Here is a 10,048-nt window from a genome sequence, read left to right as displayed (position 1 = left end):
TGGGTGGTGGTGGTGTGGGCTGGTCCACGGTGGGGGAGCAAGTCTCCGGATTAAACGAGCCTTTCAACCAACCCCAAGGTCAAATCTGGTATCCTGGTTGGCGCACCCTCTCTCTTCTCCTTTCACTCTGCACTAGTTTCCGGAGAAAAATCTAGGTCTAGCCTTAGCGCCCAGCTCCGGCTACTTCCCGCAAGCTTCGGGACCTTCTACCTCGCAGAAGCTTCGATATAAATCAGACCGTGATTTTTGGGGAGTGGGTTTGGCGAGGTTCAGGGTGGGGTGGGGGAGAAGAAAAGGATTGTTGGTTAGAGAAGTGGAGATCTGAATGGGGACCTCCGATCTCTTCTTTTTTCCTCTTTTGATCTCTACTGCACTTCTTGGGAGCAAGGTTAGAGTTATGGCCACGTTTGTTAACTGTCAGTTGAGACCAGCCTTTTTTTTTTTTTTTGGAAAAGAAATGGAGACAAGAGTTACAGAGTAAATCACTCGCTGGCAACGAGAGAACTGTTATGGTTTTTCTATTTAACAATCGAAGGAGAGAGTGCAAGCAGTTCAAACTCGAGTCGCCCCTGTTCTCCAGCCCCTATTCGGCGGGTTCTTGGAAGAAAGTACTTGTGTATTCTAAGCGTCCCACAGTTTGAATAGGAGGGAACTAGTAGGCCCCCAGACTTACAAAGAGAAGGGAAGGGCCAGTGTTAAGGGATGAGGCTTTGGTTAAAGAAAGGACCTTTCGTCCACTCCTTGCCCCAGCTCTGGGCGCTTTCTTTTGCTAGGAGTCAGAATTGGGCACTACACAGCGGCCCACTGCGCCCCCTAGGTAGGAAATCACTCTTGTGGGGCAGAGGCCGGCCGGGCTCCGCCTCCTGCAGGCGGATGGGGACATTCCAGACGGTCAAATGGACCCTTCAGCCCTCCCTCCTGGACTTCGAGGAAATGCCAGAGGCTGTTAGCCCTCACTTCATCCTGAAGCTCCTTCTCAAGGTTTCCAGTTGCTTCTGCAGGCGCCAAATCGCTTCCTTCCTTCTCGCAAGCGTCAACGCCCTCTGGAAGCCAAGGAATAGACAGGATTTCCTCTTCGCGGAGGGTACTGGATTCCAAAGCCAAGCCTGGTCGCCCGCAAGGAGCGCAGGCGCACGTTGGGGCTTCTCGGACTTGTCCCTGGGCGGTTCGGAACTTTAGGAGGGAGGGAGGAAGGAGAATGTCTAACTTTCAGTCTATCCTCACCCTTTCCCTCAGCCTGAAAAGCCGGAAAGGCTGCGGGATCAGATTGAGTACAATGAGGACATGGGTCAATGCGGGGCTTCGCCCTCCCTAGGCTCCCCAGAGTCGGCTGGGGAGACGCAGTGGCCCAGCTTGGTCCCGCACTCGGCTGGGAAGACGCAGTGGCCGGGCTTGGTCCCGCACTCACTACTCTAGTAATTTGCGATGGATAGGTCTGAGGGGAGGCCAGGCGGGAGCTTCCCCGCAGTTGTGATGCAAAGGGGCGCTGACTCAGGTCCTGGATCCAAGACTCCGCCGTGGGCGAGGCTTGAGGTTGATTTTCACGCACTCGGGCGGGCCTCAGCCTCTTCCCTGGATGGACTCTGCCGCAACAGCGCCTTCTCGCGCCCTGAGGTCTGGCGGCGGGGTACTTGCCTCGAGAAGGGTCTCTCTCCAGCCCAGAGTGCTATGAAAGTATAAAAATCAAATCGCTACTCCAGGTGATCCGGGCGCCTAAAATGAAGGAGGGCAGCGATTGGGATCAGAAATGCATGCCAGCTGACAGCCTCGCAGGAAATCGTCTCTTCCTCGTGATTTCTGGGTCTGGAATGCAGTTAGAGGTCTGCCGGGGAAGTCCAAGGCGCTCACCGCTGAGGGCGTTTTTATCCACTCTAGGGGAAAGATGTTGGGGCAAGCATTTCGGAAAGGTCCCTCTTGCCCCGTGTTAATTACAACTGAAATAAATGATCTTCCTTCAGTTTTCTTTCCGTAATGCAAGAATGGGGAAATAGAATAGAATTTATTTCTGTCGACAGTGGGATAAATAAGCACACTAAGAATTGACCGGGGGCGGGGAGAGGATCACTCTTCTACAGCATCAGATAGAGACTTTAGAATTCGCTCTGGGACAAGGAGGTGACCTTGTTTGTCAAGTGCTTTCATCCAAGCTCCACCCCTCTTCTTTTCTGACCTGGGATGTAAAGAAAAAGATTGAAAGAGGCCAGTTTAGGGGGCACAGCTGCTAGAGATTTGCCTAGTCAGCTTAAACTAACCTCTTGATTTCATGCCATTTGCCATCCTTTTATTTCTTTTTCAACCCTCCATAGCATCAGCTGCTGTGAAGATATACCCTTAGATATTAACTGTTTGTTAAGATGCTAAACATATTTTAGCTTTCTTAAAGGGTGACTATGATGCCTGTGCTACTAACCCATAGTTTAAGTCTGTAAATTGAGAGAAGATGTCAAGTGGGGATGAATAGAAGATAATCAACTGCACAAAAAGTAAAGAGACAATTTATTAGTCCCAAATAAGCAGGCTAGTAACTATTTACAAGCCTGTCTTAACAGGAGCTGGGAGAACCTGAGTCCTTATGCAGGCAAGGCTTAAAATCAAGCTGGGAAGTTCTGCAGGATTAGTGTCATGAGACTCACTGTAGTAGTAAAAGAGGAAGTATACTCTGACTCATGTTTGAGATATTTGTTGAGGAGGAGGAAAAATGTGTCTATGATTAAAATACTTTCCATGTGCCAGGCAGATGTGAATCATTTTACATATATGCTTTTACGTAGCCCTCATGTGACTCCCATGAGCTAGGTATTATTGTCCACATTTTACAGATTATGAAAACGGAGGCTCATCGAAGATACCTTTTCCCAAAGCCACACAGTTGGTAAGTGGCAAACCAGATTTCAAGCAGAGATCTCTTTGGATTTCAAATGTGCTCTTAACAAGCCAGGACATGTACTATTTTACATAAACCATACCATTTTGATTCTTCTAAGAATCTTATTAAGGGAATATGGCTTGTGTTAAACCCATTTGACAGATAATAAACTGAGTCCTTAGAACGTTTGTTAACTGTCAGTTGAGACCAGCCTTTTTTTTTTTTTTTGGAAAAGAAATGGAGACAAGAGTTACAGAGTAAATCACTCGCTGGCAACGAGAGAACTGTTATGGTTTTTCTATTTAACAATCGAAGGAGAGAGTGCAAGCAGTTCAAACTCGAGTCGCCCCTGTTCTCCAGCCCCTATTCGGCGGGTTCTTGGAAGAAAGTACTTGTGTATTCTAAGCGTCCCACAGTTTGAATAGGAGGGAACTAGTAGGCCCCCAGACTTACAAAGAGAAGGGAAGGGCCAGTGTTAAGGGATGAGGCTTTGGTTAAAGAAAGGACCTTTCGTCCACTCCTTGCCCCAGCTCTGGGCGCTTTCTTTTGCTAGGAGTCAGAATTGGGCACTACACAGCGGCCCACTGCGCCCCCTAGGTAGGAAATCACTCTTGTGGGGCAGAGGCCGGCCGGGCTCCGCCTCCTGCAGGCGGATGGGGACATTCCAGACGGTCAAATGGACCCTTCAGCCCTCCCTCCTGGACTTCGAGGAAATGCCAGAGGCTGTTAGCCCTCACTTCATCCTGAAGCTCCTTCTCAAGGTTTCCAGTTGCTTCTGCAGGCGCCAAATCGCTTCCTTCCTTCTCGCAAGCGTCAACGCCCTCTGGAAGCCAAGGAATAGACAGGATTTCCTCTTCGCGGAGGGTACTGGATCCCAAAGCCAAGCCTGGTCGCCCGCAAGGAGCGCAGGCGCACGTTGGGGCTTCTCGGACTTGTCCCTGGGCGGTTCGGAACTTTAGGAGGGAGGGAGGAAGGAGAATGTCTAACTTTCAGTCTATCCTCACCCTTTCCCTCAGCCTGAAAAGCCGGAAAGGCTGCGGGATCAGATTGAGTACACTGAGGACATGGGTCAATGCGGGGCTTCGCCCTCCCTAGGCTCCCAGAGTCGGCTGGGGAGACGCAGTGGCCCAGCTTGGTCCCGCACTCGGCTGGGAAGACGCAGTGGCCGGGCTTGGTCCCGCACTCACTACTCTAGTAATTTGCGATGGATAGGTCTGAGGGGAGGCCAGGCGGGAGCTTCCCCGCAGTTGTGATGCAAAGGGGCGCTGACTCAGGTCCTGGATCCAAGACTCCGCCGTGGGCGAGGCTTGAGGTTGATTTTCACGCACTCGCGCGGGCCTCAGCCTCTTCCCTGGATGGACTCTGCCGCAACAGCGCCTTCTCGCGCCCTGAGGTCTGGCGGCGGGGTACTTGCCTCGAGAAGGGTCTCTCTCCAGCCCAGAGTGCTATGAAAGTATAAAAATCAAATCGCTACTCCAGGTGATCCGGGCGCCTAAAATGAAAGAGGGCAGCGATTGGGATCAGAAATGCATGCCAGCTGACAGCCTCGCAGGAAATCGTCTCTTCCTCGTGATTTCTGGGTCTGGAATGCAGTTAGAGGTCTGCCGGGGAAGTCCAAGGCGCTCACCGCTGAGGGCGTTTTTATCCACTCTAGGGGAAAGATGTTGGGGCAAGCATTTCGGAAAGGTCCCTCTTGCCCCGTGTTAATTACAACTGAAATAAATGATCTTCCTTCAGTTTTCTTTCCCTAATGCAAGAATGGGGAAATAGAATAGAATTTATTTCTGTCGACAGTGGGATAAATAAGCACACTAAGAATTGACTGGGGGCGGGGAGAGGATGACTCTTCTACAGCATCAGATAGAGACTTTAGAATTCGCTCTGGGACAAGGAGGTGACCTTGTTTGTCAAGTGCTTTCATCCAAGCTCCACCCCTCTTCTTTTCTGACCTGGGATGTAAAGAAAAAGATTGAAAGAGGCCAGTTTAGGGGGCACAGCTGCTAGAGATTTGCCTAGTCAGCTTAAACTAACCTCTTGATTTCATGCCATTTGCCATCCTTTTATTTCTTTTTCAACCCTCCATAGCATCAGCTGCTGTGAAGATATACCCTTAGATATTAACTGTTTGTTAAGATGCTAAACATATTTTAGCTTTCTTAAAGGGTGACTATGATGCCTGTGCTACTAACCCATAGTTTAAGTCTGTAAATTGAGAGAAGATGTCAAGTGGGGATGAATAGAAGATAATCAACTGCACAAAAAGTAAAGAGACCAATTTATTAGTCCCAAATAAGCAGGCTAGTAACTATTTACAAGCCTGTCTTAACAGGAGCTGGGAGAACCTGAGTCCTTATGCAGGCAAGGCTTAAAATCAAGCTGGGAAGTTCTGCAGGATTAGTGTCATGAGACTCACTGTAGTAGTAAAAGAGGAAGTATACTCTGACTCATGTTTGAGATATTTGTTGAGGAGGAGGAAAAATGTGTCTATGATTAAAATACTTTCCATGTGCCAGGCAGATGTGAATCATTTTACATATATGCTTTTACGTAGCCCTCATGTGACTCCCATGAGCTAGGTATTATTGTCCACGTTTTACAGATTATGAAAACGGAGGCTCATCGAAGATACCTTTTCCCAAAGCCACACAGTTGGTAAGTGGCAAACCAGATTTCAAGCAGAGATCTCTTTGGATTTCAAATGTGCTCTTAACAAGCCAGGACATGTACTATTTTACATAAACCATACCATTTTGATTCTTCTAAGAATCTTATTAAGGGAATATGGCTTGTGTTAAACCCATTTGACAGATAATAAACTGAGTCCTTAGACTATGGTTTTCAAATGGGAATGCAGCCCACTCCTAGAGACTGATTCTTTCAGCCAGCCCGGGGTGGGGCCCAGATCTGTAGCAGGTGATTCTGAATCTGGTATTCTAGGAGTATCTTTTTGAGAAACACTGCCATAGAGGTTGGTAACTTGCCCGAGGTCATTAAGATTGGGCCTAAGTGGTAGCAGATCCCTATTCTCCTTTCTTCTCCATCAAGGTCTCATTGGGAGGTGATGTCTTCTTTATTAATCCTCAGTTAGAACCCAGAGGCTAGGATGGGGTGGGGAAACAAGGCAGTAGCTCTGGCAACAGGATGTACCTCTCCTTGCCCTCCCGAGGCCACCAGCCTAGGCTTCATGGAAGCCAGTATCCTGAAGTTCCTTAAGATCACACATATCCAGTCCACCTGGAGGAGCAGACTCAGGCACTCCAAGGAACCATGGCTGCCTTACTACTGGGACTCAGCAACATGTTACAAAGGAAATACTGAACAGAGAGGAATGAAGCACAGACATGAATTTGTCTTTCTCTACAAGGCTGCGGCTTGGAAGAGGGTGGGAATCATGGTCAAAGAGGACGAATGTCTGAACACAACTGACACATACAATTTAACAGAAACTCTAAATCAGGGGCTGTAGAAATGTGCATCTGACCTGGTCCATCCTGAAAGGTTTTTAATTTCCTTATAGGTGTATGTGGGGCCTGAACTGCACTCAGAGCTATATGCATGGAAGCAGGTGGGCTCTGGTCGCACTGGGCACCAATAACGTGTTGGTTGATGGCCCTTTTTTTTCTCCTGTCACACTAAATTCTGTGAACATTTTAACAGATACCTTCCTGGAGCAAGTCTCCTATTGATCTCTGTTTTTAGGCCCATGCACGTGTTTATTACCAAGATTAAACCAAATCACTCTCTTAACCCTTGAAAAATGTGAAAACAGACAGTAGGAGAGTCCTACCTGCCAAGTCATTCCTGTGAAGTTATGGCAGAAACTAAAATATTTTGACCCATAATCTAGCTTGGCATTTCAGGGCTGTTTTCATCTGTTTAGGCCGCTGCAACAAAGTACTGCGGACTGGATAGCTTATAAACAACAGAAATTTATTTCTCACAGTTCTGAAGGCTGAGAATTTCAAGAGCAAGCTGCCAGCATGATCAGGTGAGGGTCCTCTTCCTCGTTCATAACTGGCAGCTTTTTGCTGTGTCCTCCCATGGTGGAAGGGGCTAGGGATCTCTCCCGAGCCTCTTTTATAAGGTACTAATCCCATTCATGAGGGTTCTACCTCCCAAATGCCCCACCTACTAATACCATCACCTTTGGAGTTTAGGATTTCAACATATGAATTTTGGAGGGACATAAGCATTCAGAGAACTGTCCTGTGATATATCGTATGTTTGCATTATGCATGAAATAATTCAACATATGTAGTTTTAATAGCACATTATTAACCCTAAACGGAGTTATCTGCCTTGCCTTTTGGATGACACACATCCTGTACTTATCTGGCTAGCCCAGCTGCAGAAATGTTTTTAATATAATGAAAAGGCCAGATTTGTCAGCACTCTCCCATTATTACATTTTATGGTGTGAATTTATTTGATAGTAGAGCCATTCCACTGCAATAAGACACTTGAAGAAGAGGTTGATGTCATTTCCAACTCTTTTTTTTCTTACCTGGGAAGACAATAAATATCTTATAGAATTTTTTAAAAAGCTGACTATAAGCAGGAAGCAGTAAGAAGTGAAAGGATTTTGTATATGCCTAAAGTGTTAGATGCAGGACCCAGTGGACATTCTGGAATTTCAGAGGCTCCAGCAAAGCCCTCTGTCCCTCAGAATAACTTCCCTGACACCCTGATAATACTTTAAATTCTACTAATGGTGATTTGTTTTTTTTGGACATTTATTTAAACTCCAGCAACCATTTATCAATTAGGATGGATTAGTTTATCAGATCCTCCCCAAAATTATATATTTTGATTAGTTTGAAGGTGTAAAAAGTGTGAAAATGTCAAATATCTGGGGTTAGAGAAAAAATGGCACAATCCACAGGGCGAAAGAGGGCGAAAGAAAAGGGCCGTAGAAGAAGAAGAACCACTACGATTTCACCAAGGGTTAGCCCTGCCCAGCACTAGGTAGGGTACTGCGAGGGGTCAAACATGGTGCCAGTAAGGCCCCTTATATTCTACTTCGGGAGACAAGATTAACATTATTGTTACAGAGGACTGGATGATCAAGAGGATGCAGTCAAGACTAACTTGTGTGATTCAGAATAAAAACGATATAGGGGTACAGAGAAGACAAACCCTCTTCTTTATGTTGAAGGTCCGGGGCAGACAGTTGAGAAAATTTTGTGGTGTCAACAGAACACGTGTGATACTTGAAACACCAAAATCCAAAACTAAACAGTTTCTGGATTCTACATTTCTTCTTACAGAAATCTCCAAAGAAAAGAGTCTTCTTGCTGTGGTATAGAAAGAAATGAGAAAGAAACATGGAATAATATATAAGCAAAGTGTCAACATTAGCAATCATTGCACCTGCCATCAAGAACCAAAAAAGGCAGAGACTCAGCAGTTCCTTCTTGCTTCCAGCCCTGGCTCTCATCTTTTAGTGACAACCTCTATTGCCCTGGTTGTACTTAGTAATGTATGGCCCAGGTAGTATTTAGTGCTCAGGAGTTATTCTTCTCCCTTCTTCTTAAGGAAGGGAAATGCTAATCTCATTGGTCAGATTTTAGGAAGCTGATAGGGCCACACTGGCTAGAAGAAGAGATTGTGCCATAAAAGGTCACTGCAGGGTGACTGGACATTGCTCTATCTTTTATAACTAGGAATGTAGTAAGATTCGGCATTGGTATATGGGCATTGGCAAAAGAACTGAGCAGGGAGGTTCTTGGCCTACTTTCTTTTCCAAAGATAATCTTGTGTTATAACTCAAGATTCAGCTCTAGTTCTTCCTCCTTCAAAATGACTATTTTAGTCTTTGGCAATTTTGCCTTTCTCTGATCTTTTCCCACACCTGGACTCTCTACCACTTGCTTTATCATTTACATACTGCTTTGCTTGCTATAATTTCCTATGCTTTCAGTGTATCTTAAACTGCCAACTAGAGTACAAGTATCTCAGTGGCTGATGACTTTCTCCTGGAGAGCAAAGAACAGACCGTAGCTATCTGTTATAAGCATAAGCTTTGTATTGGTCTTTGATCATTTAACATGGTTAGATCTTGTCTTCCTGATCCTTGAGGTTATCTTACACTTGGCATTTGCTACAGCACATAGTGAAGAGGTGGGCACATAAAAGATGGTCAATAAATGCCTCTTGACATTTTGAATTATGCAAGATACGTATCCTAACATTTTCATGTACCTATATGGCCTTCAGTGGAGTAAGCTGGACTTGATGAAAATTTTTGGGATTCCAGAAAATTTTTGCAATATTATAATCAGAGGAGAAATCTTTCAATGGCAGTGAGGGGCTTGGTGTGTGTTGAACACAGCAGTGACCTAAGTCTTATGAGGCTCTTCCTAATAGCTTGGTGTCTTGGGCATGGGCTCTATAATTTTAATAAGTGTCGATATTAGTTAACCCTGTTCGCATAACATGTAACATTCTCTGAAATGTTCTTGGAATCTGATTTTTAGCATTGTATATTATCTAGGTATTTTGTGGTTTCCTCCTCTATCCCCACCCAATTAATTCACACTTCAGGGGCATTTCTAATAATGATCTCTTTTAAGCTACCCTTACAGTGCCAGGGTACTTTTAACACAGGTGTGGCCATGTAATTTGCTTTGGCCAATAACATATTTGGAAATATGAGCAAAGATCATTTCTGTCTGGAAGCTTTAGGAGCCATCATGCACTTCACCACAATATCCTTTCCCTTTGCCTTGACACTGGAAATATTTTGGAACTCCTTCATCAGTTTGGGTTGAAAACAACATGGAGCTGCCTTGCAACTGATATGTTTCATGACTGAGAAACAAACTTCCACTAGCTACCCAGACATTAGTAACCAAAGATCATTTTAAAAAATAACTTTGTTGTGGTATCATGCACATACCATGAAATTCACCCATTTTAAGCATGTAATTCAATGAGTTTTAGTATGCTAACAGTGTTGTACACCCATCACCATGATCTGGTTTTAAAACTTTTCCATAATTACCCAAAGATCCCTTTGTTCATTTACAATTATTCAGCATTCTCAGCCCCAGGCAATTACTAGTCTACTTTCTTCGTCTGTAAGTTTGCCTTTTCTGGACATTTCATATAAATGGAATCATATAATATGTGGTGTTTTCTATCTGGCTTTGTTCACTTAGCATAATGTTTTTGAGGTTCATC

The sequence above is a fragment of the Pteropus vampyrus genome, unplaced genomic scaffold (genome assembly GCF_000151845.1).
Source record: "Pteropus vampyrus isolate Shadow unplaced genomic scaffold, Pvam_2.0 Scaffold3, whole genome shotgun sequence".
Lineage (NCBI taxonomy): Eukaryota > Metazoa > Chordata > Mammalia > Chiroptera > Pteropodidae > Pteropus > Pteropus vampyrus.
This window is presented reverse-complemented; position numbering follows the sequence as displayed.